Here is a 24,404-nt window from a genome sequence, read left to right on the forward strand (position 1 = left end):
GTGTTTCCCTAGATGATTTTTTAAAATATCTGCCAACAACTGTAATGGGATATGATATTATCTGTGACTTCCATTGGTGACAAAGTCACAGGTACTGCTGATGCTACTGTGGTTGGTAACCTACACCTATAATGAAGGACAATGCTAAATTTCAGTTAGAGGTTAATAACAATAAAAATGTCATTTTTCCTTACCCACGTTTGTGTACTAGCTGAATTCTATCCATGCCTGTGACCTACAGGTTAAGAACCCCAGTTCAGAAGGATATTAGATGAATTCTAAAGATGCTTTAACTTTGAAGAATCTATGACCAACTTGACGTAAGTTTAGGGTAGGGAAAAAACTGTTTATGTATTTATAGAGGGCTTTGAGGTTCAGAAGGAGAGTAGTTTATAAATCAATAGTATTTTATGTATCATAATGAAAAAAACCCTCAGATCATATATAGGACTGTCTTCTTGCTGAGCAAATTATGACCTCTAAGTCCCTCCTAGCCTCACAATCAGCCCCTCTAAGTACTCCTGCTTTCTACATAATTGTCTTGATCTCCTTCCCAACCTTTACATTTTCTTAAGTGCCATGTTTTTCATGAAATATTCATGGCTGTCTCCCTGATGGTTACTCTCAGTGAACATTGGCACAGTGGTGAAATCAGCACTTTCCTTTATTCCTTTTTATTGTCCTGTAGAATTCTATTCTATGGAATACCACCACAATTTGTTTACCCATTCCCCAACTGATGGACCTCTGCGATGTTTCCAATATTTAGCAATTATGAATACAGCTGCTACATAAACGTTTGAGTTCTCTGGGTCTAACCTCACTCTTAGGCGCTATGAACCTGGGCCTTGGGCTGGCTTTTCCTCAACTTTTCTACAGATCTCTACTTTGTACCAGTGCAGGATGCTGGGCTCAGTGGGGTTTCTGCCCCTCCCCCAGTGGCAAAAGGCTTTTGCCAGTAAGAGAAGAATCTGGGGTTGGAGGTGGGATTTTACACCTGTTTCCAGGGGCAGCCTCTCACTATGTGCACACCTGTGGAACCAATGGGGTTTCTGTCTCTGGTTAACCTCCTTACCCCCAAACTCTCTGGTAAGCACTGAGCAGAGGCCCATGGGAAAGAACTTGTCCACTTATATGTGGAATCTAAAATATGATACAAATGAACTTATTTACAAAACAGAAACAAAGTCAGAGACATGGAAAACAAATGTATGGTTACCATGGGAGGGAGAGGGATAAATTAGGAGTTTGGGATTAGCAAATTCAAACTACTATATATAAAATAGATAAACAGCAAGGTCCTGCTGTATAGCACAGGGAACTATATTCGATATCCTGTAATAAATCATAATGGAAAAGAATATGAAAAGGAATATATATATGTATAACTGAATCACTTTGCTGTATACCAGAAACTAACACACATTATAAATCAACTATACTTCAATTATAAAAAGAGAAAGAACTTGCAGACTCCCCTTGCATCTACGCTCCCAGGTATTCTCAGCTCTCCTGCTAGTCCTCACTTGACTTTCCAGAATTTTTTTAAAGATTTTAAATCTTTCTTCTTATTCGCTTTCTAAAATATTTTTATTATTATCTTTAGTTGTGGTAAAACACACATAACATAAAATTTATTATCTTTACCATTTTAAGTGTACAGGTCAATGGCATTAAGTCCATTCACATTGTTGAGCAACCATCACCACCGTCCATCTCCAGAACCTTTTCATCTTGCAAAGCTGCAACTCTGTATCCATTAGCCAAGAGCTCCCCATTTCCCCCTCCCTACAGCCCGGGACAGCCACCATTCTACTTTTCATCTCCATGAGTTTGACTATTCAAGGTACCTTACAAAGTGGAATCATATAAGAATTTGTCTTTTTGTGACTGGTTTCTTTCACCTACATAGTCTTCAAGGTTCATCCATGTTACAGCATGTGTCAGAATTCCCTTCCTTTTTAAGGCTGAATAATATTCTATTGTATATGTATATGCTACATTTTGTTTATCCATTCATCCATCGATAGACACTTGGGTTGTTTCTACGCCATGTCTACTGTGACTAATGCTGCTATGAACATGGGTGTACTCTTCTTATTCTCTTTTATGTATATTATTTCTTCTTCCTATGAGCTGGCACAGGTAAAAAAGTGTTCATGTCCCATATCTCCTTAGAAGGACTTGTCCTTTTTTGGACTTCAGTTCACTTGCTTATCTTGTGACCTCAGCTCTTGATGGGCCCATGACAAGTTATGACTTTATATAATATACAAAATCCAGCTTTTTGTCATTGTGATAGTCGGAGTGATTTCTTATGAATTTCTCCATCTTAAGTGGAAACCAAACTTCTGAACTTTATTTCATCAAAAATGAAAATAAAAGAAAGAAATAATGTTGGGAAGAGTGGGAATATGGAGGAAGAACAAGATGGAGGGAAGTTAGTGAAAGAGATATTAATACTCATCTTCCATATCTTCTAATCTAGGAAGTTACCAGATAAAAGCAAATATCAAGATCTAGAACTCTATGTATTTAGGAATATGGAAATAAACACCAGAAAAAAAGTGGTTGCTTCCTATGAATAAGGAATTGGAGATGGTGAGCAGTGGAGGAGGAAACTACTAGTCTATATCATATGCCTTGTAGAAAATTTTGACTTTTTAAACATGCTCATGCATAAAATTGGCTGAAAAATTTTTTAATTCCTTCAGTATTATAATTGATTCCCTGAGGTAGTAAAATGTAAATTAAAAAAAAACCTGTAAAAAAAAAAATCTCCTTTCTTCTTTATGAAGCCTGGGCCCTATCACAAAAAGAAAGGAAAACAAAAACAAATACAATGGAGAAAGAATTACATAAATTAAAATTAATTCAACATTTATTCTATCAATGTACAAATCTACCTTAAAAGCCAGAAAAGAAATTTTGAATTGCTTTTAAGGATAGTTCAGAAATACATAGTACCTAGGCACTATAAGCAACGCAAAGCCATATTTATATGCACAAAGTTCCCTTTCTCTGGGCCAACAGGTATCTTGTGAACCAACACAGAAAGGGAGGACTCTTACACAGAACAGCTGCTTTCAGGTGTCCACAGTGCAAAGGAGTGTCAGAAACAGCAAGGAAGAAAGTCCAGACATATGAATCATCAGGAGAACTTTGACATAGAAATTTCCAAGTCTCAATCATCTATATATATTACCTTCTCGATTTTTTAAAAATATCATACCATTAAAAATTTAACTGCATGAATTTTTAAAGGAAGCTTTGTGTCATTATTTTATATGGAAACTAGCACTTAGCATGAAAGAAAATAAAACAAAAATGAATACAATGAAAACAAAATAGTTTTACTGGACTTTTGAAAGCTTGGCAACTGAAGCCTACTCTGTTAAAAAGGGAGCTAAAACTAGTATCTCGAATACATGTTTAACACTAGCACCAAACTGAAACTTCCTCCTTGCCTTAATAAGAAACATTGGAAGAGAACAAATTCAAAATCCTTTCAATTCAGTTCAATACATATCCATACACCACCCAAAGGCATCTCGGATAAAATCAATCATAGTGTCCCACACTCTGGGAAACACTGCTTTAGCCAAAGTCCGCTCCAGTCTTCACATTAACACATGAACTTCAGAGGTTCAGGGCTGCCTCTGTTGGCAAAGACAGCCCAGAGGCGGAAAGAGATTAAGGGGGAAAATCACTCCCCAACTCCAACCCTATTTTTAAGATGGTAAAAATGAAACAGAGAGAGGGATGATATATGGACAAGGTAATCCTATACAGCCAGAAGGCCATGGAGAAATCGTATGAAGGAATATGACAGTACTGATAACTATCAGGTTAAGTACTCCAGGTAAACAACTTGAACATGTATTTGTAAAGTAGACTCTGATTAAACAATACATTTACTCAACAAGTAATTACTAATCTTGTGCTTTGTGCCAGATACTTTACAGGTTCCTGGATATGTACTATCACTACCATAGTAGACCACTGAAATATTTATCTACGTAATAACCAGAGACTATGCCACCAACATATAATACCATGCTTCATGCTTAGTAAATGTTTGGGGGACCACTAACGTCCTATGTATTCCTAGAAGAAGAGAATCTTAAACATGGAACGTTGGGCAGTTATCTAATCTAAGCTCCCTGGATATTTAGAAATCTCTTCTACCTCATCCATAGCAAATATGGATAATGAGCTTCCGCTGAGTGCTTCCAGAGATGGGGACTCCTGAACCACACTTATATAAGATTGCTCTCGCTTACAGTGAGAGAAAATCGGCTTCTCTGAAATTCCCGGCCACGGGTCGTAGCTCTTAAGCGAGCAATAAAGATTACATCTTTCTTCCTTTCAACAATTGGAAGCTCATATTATATTTATCTTGAGCTCCTCTTTGCCAAGTTTATGGTCTGTAGTTCCAAAAAACTGCCCTTACAAAGCAAATTGTTTTTCCACTAGTTTTCCAGGGGACACATGATCATCTGAAAAGGGGTGCCTAAACCAGGCATGATACTTCAGATAGAGTTTTATAACAGAATAATAGGATAGTACCCCCTTCCCACCCTTTAGACCTAGCTATGTGCAATGTTGTTTATTTTATCCACATTACATCAGTACTAGGTTGGATAGTGTCTCCCCAAATCTCATGTCCTTCCCAGAATCTCAGAAGGTGACCTCATTTGGAATTGGGTCATTATAGATGTAATTGCTTACATTAAGATGAGGTCATGCAAGAACAGTATGGGCCCTTAATCCAATATGACCAGTGTTCTTATCAGAAAAGAAGAGACACAGATTCAACACAGGGGAGAAAGAACACCATGTGATGATGCAGGCAGAGATTAGAGTGATGCCTCTGTAAACAGAGGAACACCAACGATTACTGGCAACACCAGGAGCTAAGAGAAAGGCATGGAACAGATTCTCCCCCTAGAATCTTCAAAGAGAGAATGGCCCTGCCAACACCTTGATTACACACTTCTATCTTCCAGAACTGTGAGAGAATAAATTTCTGTTGTTTTTAGTCACCCAGTGGGTGGTAATTTGTAAGAGTAGCCTTAGGAAACTGACAAGAGTATTTTTGTCTCGCACATGGATTCTCTTTAGATAATATACTCGTTTTATTTGTTGTTGCTGTTGTTTTGTTTTTGTTTTCCTTTTTTTCCTTCTAGTAATTCATCATCACTGAAGCAAGTTTTTCCCATCCTAATCTATGTAGTGGACATGAGTTGAGTATGCCTGCCCGGTATCATCTATTCCCCTCCTTCTGGTAGGAGCAGATTAGAGACTATGCCTTGGTAGCCCCTTGGGCCCATGAAACACAATGTTGGTGGACTGCCAGTCAAGATGCCCTGTTCTTTCTCTGAACTGACTCTCTCTTTCTCTCTCTCTTAGAATTCTGAGTCTTGGGCACAGTGACACAATGACGGAAAACAGCTAGAGTTGACTCAACCCGACAGCGGGGCATCCTTTCCAAGGTCTTGTTCTTCAGCATTTCCTTCGATTCCATGAACTACTCCATGACCATATGATGAATTCCTTTCTGCTTAAATTGCCCAGAACCAGTTTCTATTTAATTCAGTTAAGGAACTCTGATAAATTACAAAACTGAAGCTTTGAATTTTGTTCTGCTGTGTTTTACTGCTTATCTTATTTTGACTTACCACTATTAGTAGGTTCCATTGAAATTTCAGCTTCACTCCATTCCCTCCCACAAAATAATCTATGTAAGCAGCTCGAAACTTTTCTACGTACAGCTATCTATAATGGATTTATTATTGTTTTTGCAAGGCTGTGTGCTTCTGTCCAAGAAGAGGAAGCTATTGGAAGACTTAAAAGAAATTAATGCATAGTTTCCAACTGGACTACTAACAACCTTTTCATTCTCACTCACATTAACAATGAACTAGTCACATGGTTTGAGCCTTAAATTAGATCCTACCTGGAGCCAGATATACTCCCCTATTTTACTCAGTTACACATTCATGAAGTCTCTCTCTCTTTTTTTTCCCCCTCAAGTCACTTAAAATCAGGTTTTCTGATTCTTTACAGTGAAAAACTCTGAACTAATTCAAGTATAAATAATTACTTTCGAGGTATAGCTGAAGTACGGTGAATTAGCAGTGTACCAGGACAAAGAAGCATGCCAGGCATCATGCTAAGATCTTTACTTGCTTATCTTACTTAATCATCACAAGAATCATACTTGTAATCTGGTGGGTGTGATTCACAAAAGACAAGAGAAGCTGGAAAGTCAAGTAATTTGTCCAGGTTTTCACAGCTAGTGACTAAAAAATGGAGATTTGAATTCAAGTTTGTCTGATTCGAAAGGGAATGTTTTTTCTGTCCTGGCTTTCAATTTTAAGTCTTTCATTATTGCAACTGATAATATATCTTTACCATAAATTACAAATAAGACAACATACATAATATACTTTACAACTCACAAAGTACTTCCAACACATGTAGGTTTTAACATTTTCATTGAATCTGAAACTCTTCAAGAAACCACAATGGCAACAGCACTGATTTAAAACAAAAACGAAACTATTAATTTAGCAACAGAACCATCAACAAGGGCCAATCTTCAATTTTCTTGTCATTAATAGCAATAACCTAGTTTAAGAACATTATCCATAGTGGCATTTTTTTTTGTTTTTAAAACTCTAGATAAAACTCTACTAATGTTCACCCCAATTAGGAAAGAATAAACATGTACTTGATCATCTTGATCATTTAAGTGAACAGCTGAGTTGAACTCCTATACAAATTCAATTAGAGATCCATTGATGCGTTCTTCAGTTGCCTATAAAAGACCTGGAATATAACAACTGAAAAGAGAGGTTCTTGAGCTGAATAACCATTTTTAGATAAACAGAAGAAACATGGATTTAACCAAGAAAATAAGTGTGCTCTTAAGGTGGAGAATGTTAGGAGACTTTGAAAAATTGTAGACTCAGCTGAAATGATGCAGCATAACCTTGGGCAAATCACACCATAATCCTGAGTCCCCAAGGCCCCATCAGTCAAAAGAGGACATCAGACTACTTCACCTCCAAAACCCCTTCCTATGATCCACTCCCACTGTCCTTTTCCATCTCATCTTGCTCACCAATGGTCCCACTACTTCCACTTCCTAGATGGTAACCATTTAAATTCCAGCACTAGAAGGACATATAAGCACCACCATCACCAACACTATTAATACGCACTTCTGCTTTGAAAATATTTCCTCTAATCCTATAGTGAACTCTACAGGAAAAAAAAAAAAATCTCCATTTCAAAGATGAGGAAATTGGAGCTCCATGAAGTTAAAAAAGAAAAACAAAACCCCATCTAAAGTCACAAATCTACTAAGTAAGAGTGCCAGATGTGACTGCAAATCTCTTGATCCTCCTTAAACTGCTGTACCTCCTTCCTGGCAATGGGTGGCGAGTATTCTGGCTCATCATTTGGTCTTTTCCGAAAACATCAATTGATTCACAAGCCTGGTCGTAGCTCTGGTTCCAATCAAAATTGTTAAAATCAGGCTTCATAATCCAGAAGACTGAGATCTATGCTTTGGTCAGTGGAGTCCCAGACCAATGTCCAGTACCAGGCATGTCTGTGTGTAAAAGAGGCTGCTTCCAGCACCCATAACTGTGCTCCCAATGGCAAACAGTATATCTCTTCCACCTTCTTTAAAAGGACAGAGACAACTCTAAATCACTAAATTAGAAGGGATTGCACCAGCCAATTTAGCCCAGTATTCAGATTCCAAATGATATCACATAACGAATATTCTAGAGATAGAAGAGACACGCTATTTACACTGAAGGCTGAAAGCCTCAGGATATGTTCTAGGCTATTTGCTTCTTAAGATGAACAAGCATTTATGAACAAAAGTGAAACCTTCCACAGGCGAGGTTACCTTTTTCATGCATTACTGCTGCTTGTCCTTAATAATCAGCTAAAATGAAATTAAAAGCAGAAACTCTCTTTGCCTCTGCTATAGCATGAACTTCAAATTCCTGCTTTTGTTGTTCTTTTTCTTGTTCTTGAATTCAGCAAGGACAGCATATACTGTTTAATCAAATTCCCAGCCTTGACACTACCCTTCTTCCAGTTGGGCAATGACCTGCCACAGTGGCCCGCAAGTTTGTTCATAGGTAAGAGAAGCTGCCATATTATTTCATTCCCCACTCCCAATACTTATACTCTGATAGTTTAAAGCATAGATAGTACCTAGTAGCCAAATCAGCAGAGATGTTCAGCTCTGTAATCTTTATATTAGTCTCATCAAAATAGTGACACGGTATGCTCAGTTTTTGAAAGTGAGCCTTTGTCACAAACATTATTGACAAAATTGATTTGAAATTCTGCTTCACTCTAACCATCATACTAGCCAGCCCACTGCCTCCTACTATGGCTATCAGAAGTATAAAAGGGCACAGATCCATTCAACAAGTATCTGTGGGGAAGGAAACCATCTCTCCTTCCTCAAATGTCAAACAAAATCAATAACTATTTCCTAAAGAAAGGAAAAGGGAGATAAGAACTGACCCCTTTCACCTCGGATTGCTCACTCCCTCCTTGTCTGATCTATAGAGAAACACATGTAACTGTTTCCCCCCTAATGGTTTCTTTTGCCTTCTGCATATCAACAATGTGTTCTGAAGTATTTTTAAGAATAAGGCTATATATCTCTATAGCCTCTCCAACTTTAATGAAAACAAATACCCATCCTGTGTTTCTTTTTATAGATAGACTTTGAGACATACATGAAATATATGCATATTACTCTAAATGAACTTGGTTTTGCAAACCGGTTGCAATGCACAATGCAGCTCGGCATTGCAAATGCAGAGCCCCAGTGCCTAGAACAGAACCTGCTACTGTTGAATTTACAAATGCTTGTCGAATTTACAAATAGGATTACCATTGGTTCAAATCATATTCTTGAGGCTTCATACAAGCCCATGAGAGGTGCCCTCTATCAACACCAGTGCGGCTCACAGTGAAGTTCTGTCTTCCTCAGTTCTTTCACTGTGTCTTTGGGAAGAGGAAGCCTTCCTAAAATCAAGAATATGCAACTGAACAAACAACTGAACAAGACAGTTCAAGGATGCAAGCAGAGAAACTGAGGTTGCCTCTGTGGAAAACAAGGACTCTCCCCACTGCCTTTTTCCAAGAGAGACACAAATCTCTTTTCCTCTTAGAAGCAGGAAAGAGCTGTTTGTCTTTGTACACACAGGAGAAAAGGAGAGGTTACTGGGTGCCCCAGAAACTAAGCAGGAGACTCTTCTGCTGCATGAATTCCTGAAGGACTGAGGGATGGTGACGGCCAAGGATGGAGGGAATGGTTATTAGAACAAGAAGGGAAGTAAGCAGTCCTAATGAGGATCCCTTTAGAATGAATTCTGAAACCGACCCACCAACAAAAGTGCTGGCAGGTGAGGGAGATGGAGGGGAGAGGGTAGAAATACTGACTAAATCTGTTTAGTTTCTCCAGGCCTCAGTGTGATCATGACAAAGGTTTTATCAAGCAAGCGTTCTGAGTTCCTGCACACAGGTGTTCTTAGAACACTTCCCTGATCTTATTACATCCAAGAGTGTAAGCTATTGTTTCCCCTCTCCAGGCAGTGTATTGTGCTGCAAGCCAGAAAGGTTTGCTTCTCAATACATGCCTTGCTGTCGATTTAAAACTGAAACTAAATGCACGAAAATTATACAGGGTTCTTACCTTCCTGGGCAGAGGTCTACAAATACTAAGGTTTCATTTTGGAACACTTCATGAGGCTTCTAATAAGTGTTCAGCTAACATTTTTCTCTGATTCGGTTCAATCCCTCACTACATGAAGAATTTATTAGTTGTAATTTAAATTAAATTAATTTTAAAACTATGTATTTTTAAAAGCAATTACCAAACAAGTACAGTGAAAAATACAGTGGCAGAACAGTTTTAACTTGTTTTCATCAAAAAAATGTTTACTCAGTTCCTACGCATACTATATATGTCTTTTCAGACATTCCCAATCTACTTTAGGACTTTTTTTTTTTTGAAGGCTGAAAAGAAGTTCTGCTAAAAGGAAACCTCTTTAATTTCCTTAAAGCAACTGTTTTTGAATATGGGGCCATTTGCAAAGAAAGTCTCTTAATATTAACTACTCTTGATTTTCAAGATAGACTTCCAATAGGAATATGTGAAAGCATCCTGACAGGAGCTGCTTTTCATTATAATCATACCTAGTTCTAAGCCAGGGTTCCTTATCTTCAGCACTACTGACATGTGGGGTTGGATAACTCTTTGTTATGGGGGACTACCCAATGCCTTGTAGAATATTAGCAACATCCCTGGCCTCTGCCCACGAGATGCCAGTAGCACCCCTCCCCACCCAGTTGTAACAACCAAAAACACCTCCAGACATTGCCAGTGTCCCCTGGGGGGCAAAACTGCCCCTGTTGAGAACCACTGTTCTAAGCCTATCAGTAAGATCCATCCCTGAGGCAAGAGAAAGTGATTTCTCTTCTTCCACTTTGGTTAATATTTCTCTCACTCATTATTCTGCTTCATCAAGCCATTTCACCACTTTTTTTTTTTTAAATGACTTTACCTTAAGGCTGCAAAGAGTCCATTGATTATTTCCTAAAGTGTACCTAAATTTAGGGAACAATCCTCCAGGAAAATTATTAAGCTAGGCTTCAGAGGACTAGGAACCAGCCCAAGGGTACAATCCTTTGTATTTCAAATGCAGGAGGTGAGGAGTGGAGACAGAAGGGTTTTCTCATTTTGCACTGAATTTAGCATTATATAAATGAAGCTTTCACCTCCACGCACGCAAAAGATCTTCAGGTGCCTAAACTCTGCCTTTATTTGACATCTTAATCAATTTGCCCAACTCTCCTTCCTCCATGACTCCCAAAAACAAAAAACAGGCAAACATATTTGGTTATATCTATTTGAGCAGCAGTCTGGGGAGAACAGGATTCATGGGTAAGATAATAATTTATTTTACCTTCACCACATGTTCTAATAATAATCAATGAAACAAACGTAGTAATAGAAGCAGAAAACGACAGTATATGTCTTTTTATGCAAACTTTTCACCCTACAGATATCCAGAATCATGGCCATATTTCAAAAGGTATTTTTCAGTTGTATCTGTACTAGAAACTGGGCCAGCCACTGTCCTATGGAATAAGACGATATGCCCCTGGCCATTAGAAGCTTGCTGTTCTTTCTGCTGTGTCCCTCCACAGGTCAGCGATCCCCTTGCAAGACAACCCCAAACTATGGTCCTCATCACTTTTTTAGAGTTTCTCACTTCCCTTCATCTGAGTCTCCCCCCTGCAATTTGGATGTTCAGAATGATTTCTGATGTCTGAACACACAGTCTCAGAGCCCAGCCCTCTGAGATATCTGGCAGACAGTAAGCACAGCTCTCGCTCTCCCTTCTCTGAGTCCTTCCACAGATGGCACAGGTTTCCAGAGTCGCCTTCATCCTCATTTCCTGTATTTGGTAAAGTCTCGCTTAAAATATGGCACGGAGGACAGGAAATAGCAAGCTGGACGGAGTCTAAGAAGCCGTGGACATGGTGACAACTCCCGCTCCGCCGCCCCCTCCCCTCCAGTTTCAGATGCATACGCTGTAGAAGCTTCTTCCCTTCTTGTGGTTGGAGGGTAAAATATTTGTTACTCTAAGAGGCGCTTTTACATAAAGCTTTTTGCCCTCAGTGCTTGTTTTTTCTACTAATCTGATCTTTTTCTTTTTAAGTTAAAATCACCTGTGGGGAACTCCGGGGAGACCCACCTCGCGAGAACCAGTAAGTGCTGGCTATTTGGAGCCATCACTGGGATCCGTGGGGCAACAACACTGCGTCACCTGCAGGGGCAGCAGAGTGAACTGAGGACCCCCGCAGTGACGCCCCAGGGAAAGACTGGTGGATTCGGGAGCCCCTCTAACCAGCGGGACTCCTCGGATTCCCTCTGGCAGAGGAGGGACAGCAGCGTCCTCCGGGGTACCGAATCAGAGGACAAGACCGGCGTCAGGTTTGGGATGTGCAGGAGTCGGGGGAAGAGGTTAGAGAAGAGCATCATTGGACGAGCAAAGAATGTGACCCTAGGTTAAGGAGGCAGAAGAGAGGTAGGAAAGCACGTTTCCTTTAATCCCCTCCCCGTGCCGCCTGTGGAGCCCTGGATCTCCTCGTCATGGAGACAGACTGCAGCAACACACGCGACCCCGGGCGGGCAACACGCGCACAGGCGCGCACACACGCATACTCACACGCCCCGCCGCGAGTTGCTCACTGCAGACTTCTGCCTGACTTCCCGGCCCCAAACACCGTACCTCCCGGGCGAGACCGCGGATTCCTGTGGCCTAGAGCAGAAATTACCCTCCCCCACCCCCTGAAACACACACATTCAGACCCTATATTGCACCCTGAGGGTGCTGGGAACCACTCAAGGGAAGCACTAGCGGCTCCCCTGCAAATGACTACCTTCCCGGTGGCTTAATCTGTCCAAATCTACAAGCTTGCCTAAAGCGAGCTGCCCTGTTAACAAGCGAGGTAGAAGATGAAGGAGGAGCCTGGCGTGCAAGTAAACCTCAGAGAACCGCTACTAAGTCACTATTCAGGGGGACCGCACGTAGTAGCCTCCAAGCCTTTCCTAAGCGTTTTAGCCCCACCAGCAGCCCCGTTCCTCCGCTCGATCTCTGCACCGCTCCCCTCCTCCCCTTCACCCAAATCCCTCGGCGATTTTCCTACTGGCCTTTCCAGGCCACTTTCTGCCTCCATCCTCTGTCCAGCCAGTTCCCAACATTTGGCCTCGCGTATTCGCTTCGAAGACCTCGATCCAAGGCTGTCCCTCTCCATCATTATATCGCCCTGACCTGGTACAGACTCCCCAAATTATTCGAGTCCGCTCGTTTCCCGGAGCCCACGGCCCCTTCCACCGGCGTCCTAAGCTCTGGTTCAAATCCGCTTTCCACGCGCCCCACTTTCCATCCATCTTCCCTCCCGCTCCTCCGGCCAGGACACGCTCACCCTCTACTATGCCTCCCACACGGCGCTCTCAACCCTATCCCCCCGGAGACACCCGGCTTTCCCTCTGCGGCTGTTCTCAGCCGGGAGCCCGCATCTCAAACCCATCCCGCACCAGCCCGCTCTCTCGCTGCGCGGTCCTTCCCTCTGCCCCAGTCGGCCCCCTCGGCCTCCGCCGGAGTCAGTTCAGACTTCCTGCTTTGCCGGCCCCCCCTACCCCGCTAGAACATCCCAGTGGCCACTACTTTCAAATTGGCCAAGAGGCTCGCCGAGGCGCCGGGCACCTGGGGCAGCGGCCAGCCTGTTCTCCGGAGCGCCAGCCGTGCCTCCCGCCTGCCAGCGTGGGCTTCCCCGGGGCGCCAAGCCCTCGCCCCACCGCCCAGCCGCCTCACAAACTTACTTGCGGGTCGCCAGGAGGGGGCTGCGGTGAGCGGCGGCGGGCCCCGCGGCGGCGAGTGCGCCCCTCTCGGCGGGGCTGGGCGGCGCGGCGTCGGCGCTGCGCTCCTGCGGCCGCGCGGTGAATGGGCTCAGCCTGACGCAGCCTGGCTCTGCCCCCGCCGCCGCCGAAGCCGCCGAGCGCTTCCAGACATGCTCAGTTTCCAGACCTGCCCGCGTGGACGCTACCAAGAGCGAGTGACGGCGGGGGAGACAGGAGGGAGCCGCGGAGCGGCGGCCGCCCGCCGGAGGCTACCAAGCCGGAGGCCGGGGGAAAGGGGGGCGACACGCCGCTAAAAATAGCTAGTGCGGCAGCCGCCGCTCGGGCTTAAAGCGCCCGCCCCCGGCGCGCGCGCGTCCCCGCCGCCAGGGACTTTGGCCTGGGAACCTGAGCGAGCGTCCTGCTAGGTCCCTGCCGGCACTCTGAACCCCACCCCGGGGGAAAATTAGCTTCCCGCACAGGCACCTGAGGGTTTCGCCGGAACTAAGACCCACGCTTCCCCGATGTAGGGCTCCAGCCTGTCGGGCAGCCCTGATTTCAGGTTCTCGCCAAAGAAACCAAGGAAAGTTGGGTTAAAGCAGTGAAAAAGCTCCGCGACTGCGAAATTGGCTTAGGACTTCTGGAGAAGAATTAAAGTTTTTTGGATGCTTACTTTTGCTGGAAGGAAAAAGGAGGAAAGGAGGGTGATGATCAATAGCCGGGAGAGGGGACCAAAGGGTGGCAAGCGGCAGGCTGTAGGGGACTCTGGAAAGAGCTTCTAAAATTAAAATGTAGAATTCTTTTCAGGGCGTTTATGACTCCTCATTCCGCAGGATTTTGCAGAGTTCGCTGACACCCACCCTGACCTTGGTGATTCTGTTGTTCTTGTAATCTGAACTGTAATTTTTTTAACGCACGTTTTACCTCCACCCTTCCTCCTCCAGTCCGACTTTAAGTTGCAAAAAGAAAAGGACGCAAACTGGAGATGGATAGATTCTGACACCTAAACTGGAACCGGGCCATTTGGTGACCCTGCGCAGAGAGGGGTCGGTCCTCTTGCCACGTCGGGCCAGGAAGCGTCCTAGGTGTCCTGAGCATCCGGCTCTTCCAGCCTCGAGGTCTCAGAGCCGCCTCACCTGCAAACAAACTATCCCCGCTCTTCATTTTCAGTGTATTCTACCTTAATTCCTGATCATCTACTTTTGAAAATTTTCCTCCCTTAAAATGAGAGGTACAAAAGTTTCCTGGGTCAAATTCGCGTCTGTATTTAACTCACCCCTCACAACCATCCCGTAAGAGAATCATTATTCTTCCCATTTGACAGATGAGGACGTTGAACTTCAGAGACGCTCCTCTGTTGCCTGGAGTAATAGTGTTGAACCCAGAGTCTGCCTGACTAGAAACTTCCATGGTTTCCGCATAACCTATTCCCCTGAATCAATAGCTTTACCTGATAAGGGCAGAAAAAAATTAGATTTTTCTCTGTGGAGTGCTCAGAATAGGAAAATGCCAAATATGAGTTTTGTTCTCCATTATTTTACCTCTAATTTCCTTCTCAACATTCACAGCTTAGATTGTGTGTATTCTATTGAAAGTGATGTGTTTTATTTTTATTCATTCATTCAGAGAGCGTTTACTGGGAATCTTCTAAGAACAATGCAGCCATTGGGGATGTATTTTATATCTCACAGTTCAGATTCTTTGTAAGCCTGCTTTCTTTTACCATTGTTACAAATTAATGAGGTTTTGCTAACCCTACTAAGTAATGTAGTTGTGCTTTTTCACAGAACTGAGTGGAATGTGTGTATCTGGACCAAGTTGTCCTCCCTCTTAAGTTTCCTCCTTCCCTCCCCACTTAAATTTAGTGCCATGTCTAGCCCAAAACAGATGATTAGTTAATGTTTGACCTTTTATTTGCTAGTCTCCAGCTTCTTGACTCCTTCTTCCTTTAGTGTGTGCCTCCGATAGATGTCATCTCCAGGACTAGAGCCACTTTGTAATAACACCATTTTCCTAATTTTCCATGAGCAATTCATTGGGAAGATCAAAATGGAATTTCCCTTAGAGTATCAGCACAACTCACCCATTCCTTTCTGTAGGTAGTGAAAGAAAATGAAAAATATACTTTATTTTCATCCTGGTTGTGTTTCTTCTTCCTTTCTCAGTAATTAATCTTAAGGTGGGTATGATTATCTGAACATCTTCATGCTATAGCATGCATACTAAGCATAATCATGAAATGGGCAGATTTTGATTTCACAGTAAAGACTATGATTTCCTACCCAAATGTGTAGTTCAAAAACATATTGCATTCAAGATTCTTAATAGCAAGTGACAGAAACTCAACTCTAACTAACTTAGGCAAAAAAGGAAATTCCCTGGGCCATGTAACTCAGAAGTACACGGGGTGGTTGGGCTTATCCAAGGCTTAACAACATCAGCTAGAATGTGTTTCTCTCTCTCTCACTTGCTCTCAGCATTGCTTTCTGGTTTGGCTTCATTCTCCATCAGACTGTGTCCAGAGTGCAGTTCCAGCCCTACACAGATGCCAAAGTTTGCGATCTTACAAAGAAAGCAAACCTTGTGCTCTGATGAGCAGATCAGTCTTTGTCAAAGGAGTCTGGTTGGCTATCCTTGTGCATCCTCTAGGGGAAGAAACCTCTCAAAAGGAAATAAAGTATCCAGTCAGCGGAAGAGGGGATAAGGGATGCTTGCAAGATAGAAATAATAGGTATCTACCACAGGCAGGTTTCCCCATAGAACAAAAAGGACAGCAAGCCCCTGGTGGGATATCAGTTGATTTGAGTTATTCAGAAAAGAGCAAAAGGATAATGATGCTTAGAAGTGATTTTTTCCTATCTCTTTTTAGGAAGAGGTGCTTTGATTTGCCTGCCTAAGGGTAGCAGTTAGTCCGTCTTTGTTGCCTTTTAGTCTTTATTTCGGGGCCATAGATACTTCCAAGGTGGTACCACTCAGTAAAGTCTTCTAATGAGCCTTCGGTCAGCTGAGGCCTCCAGTAGATCATCTGTCTCTATGGGAAAAGGACATTTTCCGTATCCTTAAAGCCCATCCTTTCTTTTTTGATTTAACATACCTGATAATTATGTAAACCATTGGACAATAAAAAGTGAGATATTTCTCTTTTGCCTCCAATCCTGAACATATAGAGGAGAAATGCTGACCTTCCTATAGTAAATGTATTATGTCTTCATATGGATCACTGCAATTCGCTTGTTCCCTTTTTTAGTATTTGTTTATGAATAAATGAATGCAATCAATGAATCACTTCATTTAAACTGCATTTTATAGTTATATTAAAATCATCAAATCCATATCTTTTCCTTAATCTTCTTCCTCATTGACTTCTTTGCACATGGTCTTCTAAGGACTCCTCACTCAGCATTTCTCACACCACACCTTCTTTTATTTTTATTTTTATTTTTTTTAACGTCTTTATTGGAGTATAATTGCTTTACATTGGTGTGTTAGTTGCTGCTGTATAACAAAGTAAATCAGCTATACGTATACATATATCCCCGTATCCCCTCCCTCTTGTGTCTCCCTCCCACTCTCCCTATCCCACCCCTCTAGGTGGTCACAAAGCACCAAGCTGATCTCTCTGTGCTATGCAGCTGCTTCCCACTAGCTATCTATTTTACATTTGGTAGTATATATAAGTCCATGCCACTCTCTCACTTCATACAGCTCACCCTTCTCCCTCCCCGTATCCTCAAGTCCATCCTCTACATCTGCATCTTTATTCCTGTCTTGCCCCTAGGTTCTTCAGAACCTTTTTTTTTTTTTAGATTCTATATATATATGTGTTAGCATACAGTATTTGATTTTCTCTTTCTGACTTACTTCACTCTGTATGACAGACTCTAGGTCCATCCACCTCACTACAAATAACTCAATTTCGTTTCTTTTTATGGCTGAGTAATATTCCATTGTATATATGTGCCACATCTTCTTTACCCATTCATCTGTCGATGGACACTTAGGTTGCTTCTATGTCCTGGCTATTGTAAATAGTACTGCAATGAACATTTTGGTACATGACTCTTTTTGAATTATGGTTTTCTCAGGGTATATGCCCAGTAGTGGGATTGCTGGGTCATATGGTAGTTCTATTTTTAGTTTTTTAAGGAACCTCCATACTGTTCTCCATAGTGACTGTATCAATTTACATTCCCACCAACAGTGCAAGAGGGTTCCCTTTTCTCCACACCCTCTCCAGCATTTACTGTTTGTAGATTTTTTTTTAACATCTTTATTGGAGTATAATTGCTTTACAATGGTGTGTTAGTTTCTGCTTTATAACAAAGTGAATCAGCTATATATATATACATATATCCCCATATTTACTCCCTCTTGCATCTCCCTCCCACCCTCCTTATCCCACCCCTCTAGGTGGTCACAAAGCACCGAGCTGATCACCCTGTGCTATGCGGCTGCTTCCCACTAGCTATCTATTTTACATTTGGTAGTGTATATATGTCCATGCCACTCTCTCACTTTGTGCCAGCTTACCCTTCCCCCTCCCCGTGTCCTCAAGTCCATTCTCTACGTCTGTGTCTTTATTCCTGTCCTGCCCCTAGGTTCTTCAGAACCATTTTTTTTTTTTTTTAGATTCCATATATATGTGTTAGCATGTTTGTAGATTTTTTGATGATGGCCATTCTGACCGGACACCACACCTTCTTAATCCACACTTCTGATTATTCCTCTTTTCCTAGTTCTCCTTTATCTCACCAGTGCAGTTCTTTGTCCTTCTCTTACACCACTCTCCCATTTGCTTTCATTATCTATATACTTGTTTTTCCTTCCCCACTGAAACACAAGTTCATGGAGGATTGGGACTATGGCAAATTTATGTATGTGTGTATTTTTATCTTCTTCATTGTTCTATAGATGTTCGCTGATGCATTAATGGATTATAAAGGGAGATGAATGTTTAGGTCTGAAACAATGGGTCTAAGCACAAAGTCCCCAGTTTCATGAACTGGAGAAAGGATGGAGGGGACTGATGCTGGGGGTAGGACGACATGGCATGTAGACTTTGTCTGACTCACCATTTTGTCTGGGGATAGCTCAGTATAGCCCCTTCTTCCCTCCTTGATGTTTTCTTACCAAACTTCTTGGTAACTTGAAGTTGGAATGCCTTCAATATGATCTGTGCCACACTGCCAAGCATCTCTAATTTTCCCAGATATTGGCACTGACCGCTGAGCATATTCTGCCTCTATTACATAGAGAGAGCCCATTTTAGACACTTGCACACTGGGCTGCCTCTCCCTTGCACTTGTTTCATACTAAATTTGCTTTTAGAAAATCAGAACTAAATTAGGAATGTGAAGTAATTCATAATTGAGTTCTTTAAGAGAAATGGAAATATCATGATGGCTTCATTGAAGAGCTATTAAAAGCTTGTCTTTTTGATACCTGTTATTTTCCCATTGTGAAAAAAAATGTATAAAATGGAGAATTAAATGGGAGTAATCAAAGTCATTAATGCCCAAATTATTCTTTCATTTCATGACCATAGATAAATGTCATAACAGATCAACTAGTGATAAGTAATAAAGATATAAATGTTCATTTTCCCCTCTCTCTGCACTTCAAGGCTAAAACTGCTCTAGGTAATAGTCATGGGACATTAAGGATGCTCACAGTATATGTGAATCAAAAATGCTTCTTGACTAAAAGACTTAGCTCTGATGGCCCTTTCCTCGGGGAAAAAGAATGTGGATAATTATGCACTTCAAATATCAGGCTGCTCTTTTCTTGCCTCTAATTCTAACACAAACATGACTTAGTTATTGAACAAGCAGCAAGGTCTTGTTATAGCTGCAATTCTTTTCACTTCTCATTGAGTCCAATGCTACAATAATAAATATTCTTAACATATGATCTCAGATTTTCAAGTATTGTCAAGAGATTCATGACCATTAATTTATTTCCATAATACATGTTAATATAATAGATTCAAAATACTAATCTGCATCAGTTAATAATAATAATATCCAACATTTATCGGTACTTCTATGTCTCATTCTGCAGTAGGCACTCACTTTGCATACTTTTTATCATTTAATTCTCATAGCAATCCAGTGAGGTAGTATGTTACTTGGCATCTTTTTAACTGTACATATAGAAATCCAACCTAAACTAGTTTAGGTGAAAAGGGAGATTTTCTGGCACAATAGTGGTACAATAGTGGTGCCCCCCAGAAGGCAGGGGGCTTCTCTGAACCTCAGGGTGTGGAAATACTATCATGATTCTGTCCATTTCTCATCAACATCTCTCTCCTGTGTCAGCTTTATTACCCACCTCGCAGACAGCCTTCCTTACAACCTGCATAGTCCAAGGATCCCTCCTTTAAATATATGTTGAATCTATTCCACTTGTTTTAGCTTTAAAATTCCCAGAGAACTTAGTGACTTGCTTCCATAGAATAGAATATGGAAAAGGGAAAGTAGCAACCTTCCAGTGGGCACCACCTTAACCAAATGACGAAGGTTAACATCACCAGTGATGTCATGTGGATTTTTTTTACCTCCTGATACACTGTGATAAAAAGGACACTCATCTCTGTAGAATTATTTCCCCAAAGTTACAATTCTACAAAATATCAGACAAACTCAAAATGAGTGGCATTCTGTAAAGTACCTGAACAGTATTCCTCAAAACTGACAGTCATAAAAAACAAGGAAAGGCTAAGAAACTGTCACATACCAAATGAGAACAAGGAGATATGACAACTAGTTGTACCCTGGATTGGGTCCTGGAGCAAAAAGAGGAAATTAATGAAAAAATTAATTGGATCTAGAGTTTAGTTAATAGTAATTAGCCACATGCCTACATAATACAATATTTGGCTGTTATAAAATTATATCAGCAAGATTCAGGGGAAGGAAAATGTGCGTGTGTGTGTGTGTGTGTGTGTGTGTGTGTTCTGAGGTTGCTAGCCCAGGGAAGAAAGAGGGACGTAATTTATCAATGTGGGAGTAATTATCAGAGAGTCTGCATTTGATGTACAAGCTTGAATAGGGGGGAAAGGTTCTAATGGTTTGTTCACTTGGTTATCTAAATCCTGGTCTTGACAGGTACTATACTGAATGAAGTTGAGATGCTAGAAGTTCCTGTGTGTAATATAAAGGGTATGTGAGAGGTTATGGAGCTAGGGATATTAGAGTGGCATTATCAAGGAGGATTGGCTCACCTTCTCCCTATTGGTCCCTGAGAAGACCCAGAAGACTATTCTTTCATCAAGACACTGACTGCTGCATTGTCTCTCCTCTTTGGCCACGAATGAAGGTGGGAGATGTTGACATTGAAATGGTTTCTAGGATTTAATGGAAATAAAGGATTATCAGGGTGGAGGAGGCAGGTAGCAACTTAACCACCGGAGTCAAGGTGGGTGATTCTCATAGTGGATGATAAGGCTGAAATGGTCATAGAAAGTGGGACACACAGCAATCTTTGGAATTGGCTAAAAAGTCATGGTCTCTTTTGGACTGAATACTTGGGTATCACAGTAAGGTCCTACTTAATCTATAGGTAATTTCTGTGTGGTGAAAATGGACTTGACTTAAATCACAATAGAAAAATCATGGCTCTTCACTTAATTTCCAGACCTGAGTTAGAGCACTGGAGTCTGGGTACACTCAGAGAGGGATCCTCCATCACAAGTACTTAATTCTTTCTCCTCATTTTTCCCCAAAGGACCTGCAATTATTTACCAGAGTGACTATCATAGGAAAAGGGAAATACCCAGATCTTTCTGGGGATTGTTGCATTCTAATTCTAGCCCAGAGTGCACTGTGGTCCCCTGGCAGGGGAATAAATAGAAATTTTGTTCTTAATCAGCGTCACAAGGGGCGCTGTGGTTCTGCAAACCCATTCTGTACTTAATTTTCCCCTTTCTGAGTGAAGAGTTAGAATACATATACTCAGCAGCTGTTATTAACTCTCTGACTTTATCATGAAGGCTTTCAAGGCAGAAAATCACCCCTCAAAACACACAAACAAACCAAAATACTCCCCAAAGACCTAGACCTTAACCTCCCTAGCAAAGTAATAAGAAGTGAGCCAAAGCAACGTCACATCGCTAGGGGAATCATAGAGAAAAGTGTTACCACCGAATACTTGAAGGTTGCAAGGGTAGTGACTGCAATCACATCCCCCATTTAACTCACCTGTTTAATTTATGCACAAGCTATACGGATACTGGAAAAAGACAGAGGATTCTCAAAAGCTTAATTAGGTGATTGCACCAACTGCAGTTGATTTTTCAAAGGTGACCTCATTACTGGAACAACTCAAGACAGCCCCTGACACCTGGTATGCATCTATTTATTGGCCACACGTGTTTTTCATTGTCTCTATAAACACAAAACTGCAGAAGGTATTCGATTTCTTTATTTGATAGAAAAGCAGGACAATTTACTGTCTTGTCTCAGGGCAAGATCAACTCTCTGGTTCTGCACCATAACATATAATCCAGAGGTCCCTTGACTATGTCATCATCCCCCAGGTTTTATGCTGGACAACTACACTGATGACACTCTCCTAGTGGGATCTGGTGATCAGAAAATAGGAGGTGTACTAGTTGCCTTGATAAGACATCCAGGAGATAGGGAGATAGATTCAGATAAAAATCCCATGTATGTAAGTATGTATTTATGGATATATGTACTTATTATCCAGTTATTTATTTAATGTTGCTCCTCTTGACTAGAATGTACGTTCCAAGAGAGCAAGGATTGTGTCTACCTTGTTGATCATCATATTCCCAGCACAATCTTGGCACCTAGAATAAATGAATGTTCAATGGATAGGTGTGTTCTTTAATGCACACCCTCTCGTAAAGAATGGTGAGAATTTTATAACAGCTATCTTCTTCAGCTAGAGATGAAGTTTTTACTGGTAGACATTATAATTCAGAAAGGTTTTGAATTGTGCTAAAACAAGATTTGTTGTGAAATCATTTGGAGGAGGAAGCATGGTTTGGAATAGGTAATAAACATTATAAATGTCCTTAAATCTCAGTGACTTGTGTTTGAAAGAATTTCCATTTATGAAAAAGGACAGAATAATTACTTACTTTAAGAGATGCTAAGAAGATACTGGTCACATAGGGCAAATATGATATTCTTTTGTGTATTTGTTGTTCGTTTTACCACTTACTATTGAGCAAACAGTTCATGAAACACCAAAATGATGCATATTTAATAAGACAGGAGGTCAACAGAACAAAAGAAAGAAGAAAAAATGAAACATCAGTAAGGCACTATTTTATATCAGATCTTTAAAGAAGTCATTAAGGAGGGAAATATGTAATGTTTTGGGCTTATCCAAATAATAGTTGGTGAAAATTTTTGCATTTTACTATTAAAATTAAAATTGTGTTGATTTGAAGCTTCTAGGGTAAGATGGAATGAGAAGAGACTCCTTCCTCAATAACAAATACGTTATGCCAACAGAGAAAAATCTACACAGGAAACCAGGAATGGGTCACTTACACGCCGTATTTTGCTAGTGCAGTTCAGATGAATTTGCTTCACCTACCCACCTCCCATCATCTTTCTGGAATCACTGATACCCCATCCCCAGCACTCAGAGGTGGACTGGATGCTCTTCCTAAATACTCTCAATTGATCACATCCTACTCATTCCTCTCTAATACTTCATGGTTGCCGTTGAGTAATTTCTCATCTGATACCCAAATTGAGAGAAGGCGTATATCGTTTCAGATAATATCTCCAACACTTGCACAGTGCCTAGGCACAAAGTAGCCTCCAATAAATATGGATTGAATGAACAAGGACACTCTCTCTAGAGAGCATTGTCCCAGATTTGAGGGAGAAGGAACTGATCTTGATGATATTTTTAATTCAGAGAAGCAAATGTGGAGGTGAGGATTGACCATGAGGTTAAAAGGCCCATATCCTGGACTTACACATTCTTCTGAGGATCAGGATCATTTTGACCCATTCAGCACTAGGAGAAAGCCTTGTATTTTGACTGTAGTGCAAACTCTTGTACAATAGAGGAAGGAGTGCAGTGAGAGGGTTTTTGAAGGCATTCCCTGTTGTAGCTATAGAAATAATCAAGTTCTTTCCTCCACTTCCAGAGGTTGTTAAAAAATTTTTTTTTTTCTTTTAGGGTTGGTACTTTTTATGTACTGTCTGCCCCAAGACTCTAAGGCCCTATATTTTTAATGTGTTGTAAATAGTATTGCTATTTTAATTTCATTTTCAATTGTTTGTAGCAAGTATATAGAGATGTAGTTTCTTTTGTATATTAATCTTGTATCCTATAAACTAACTTATAGTTCTTAGTAGCCTTTTAATAGATTACTAACGATTTTATATGTAGAATATCCTGTCATCTGCAAATAGACAGTTTTACGTCTTTCTTTCCAATGCATGTCTTTTTTTTTCTTTCCTTAATGCTGTGGCTAGAAATTGAATTACAGTGATGAACAGAAGACATGCTTGCCTCTTCTCAATCAAATAAAGTATACCCTTAGGTATAGCATCAAACATATCATGTAGTACGATATTTTGTCAGTATTAAAATTTTATTATGAATTGTTAAATGCTGGAGAGGGTGTGGAGAAAAGGGAACACTCTTGCACTGTTGGTGGGAATGCAAATTGATACAGTCACTATGGAGAACAGTATGGAGGTTCCTTAAAAAACTAAAAACAGAACTACCATACGACCCAACAATCCCACTACTGGGCATATACCCTGAGAAAACCATAATTCAAAAAGAGTCATGTACCAAAATGTTCATTGCAGCTCTATTGACAATAGCCAGGACATGGAAGCAACCTAAGTGTCCATCATCAGATGAATGGATAAAGAAGATGTGGCACATATATACATTGGAGTATTACTCACCCATAAAAAGAAACAAAATGGAGTTATTTGTAGTGAGGTGG

The 24,404-nt window shown here is 41.0% G+C and overlaps 1 protein-coding gene across 5 annotated transcripts in view; it reads right to left on the minus strand.

Annotated features, from left to right (window-relative positions):
• OXR1 (oxidation resistance 1) overlaps positions 1–13,650 on the minus strand; it is a 458,270-nt gene extending 444,620 nt beyond the window's left edge. For 3 of the 5 annotated variants that reach the window (XM_057531886.1, XM_057531885.1, XM_057531884.1), the window contains exon 1: positions 13,439–13,649. The gene's annotated coding sequence lies outside the window, so the exon portion shown is untranslated. Of the gene's footprint in view, positions 1–13,438 lie in introns of all 5 variants that reach the window. The other 2 variants (XM_057531888.1, XM_057531887.1) reach the window with 2 other exon arrangements.
• Between the last annotated feature and the right edge of the window lie 10,754 nt (positions 13,651–24,404).

The sequence above is a fragment of the Balaenoptera acutorostrata genome, chromosome 17 (genome assembly GCF_949987535.1).
Source record: "Balaenoptera acutorostrata chromosome 17, mBalAcu1.1, whole genome shotgun sequence".
NCBI lineage: Eukaryota > Metazoa > Chordata > Mammalia > Artiodactyla > Balaenopteridae > Balaenoptera > Balaenoptera acutorostrata.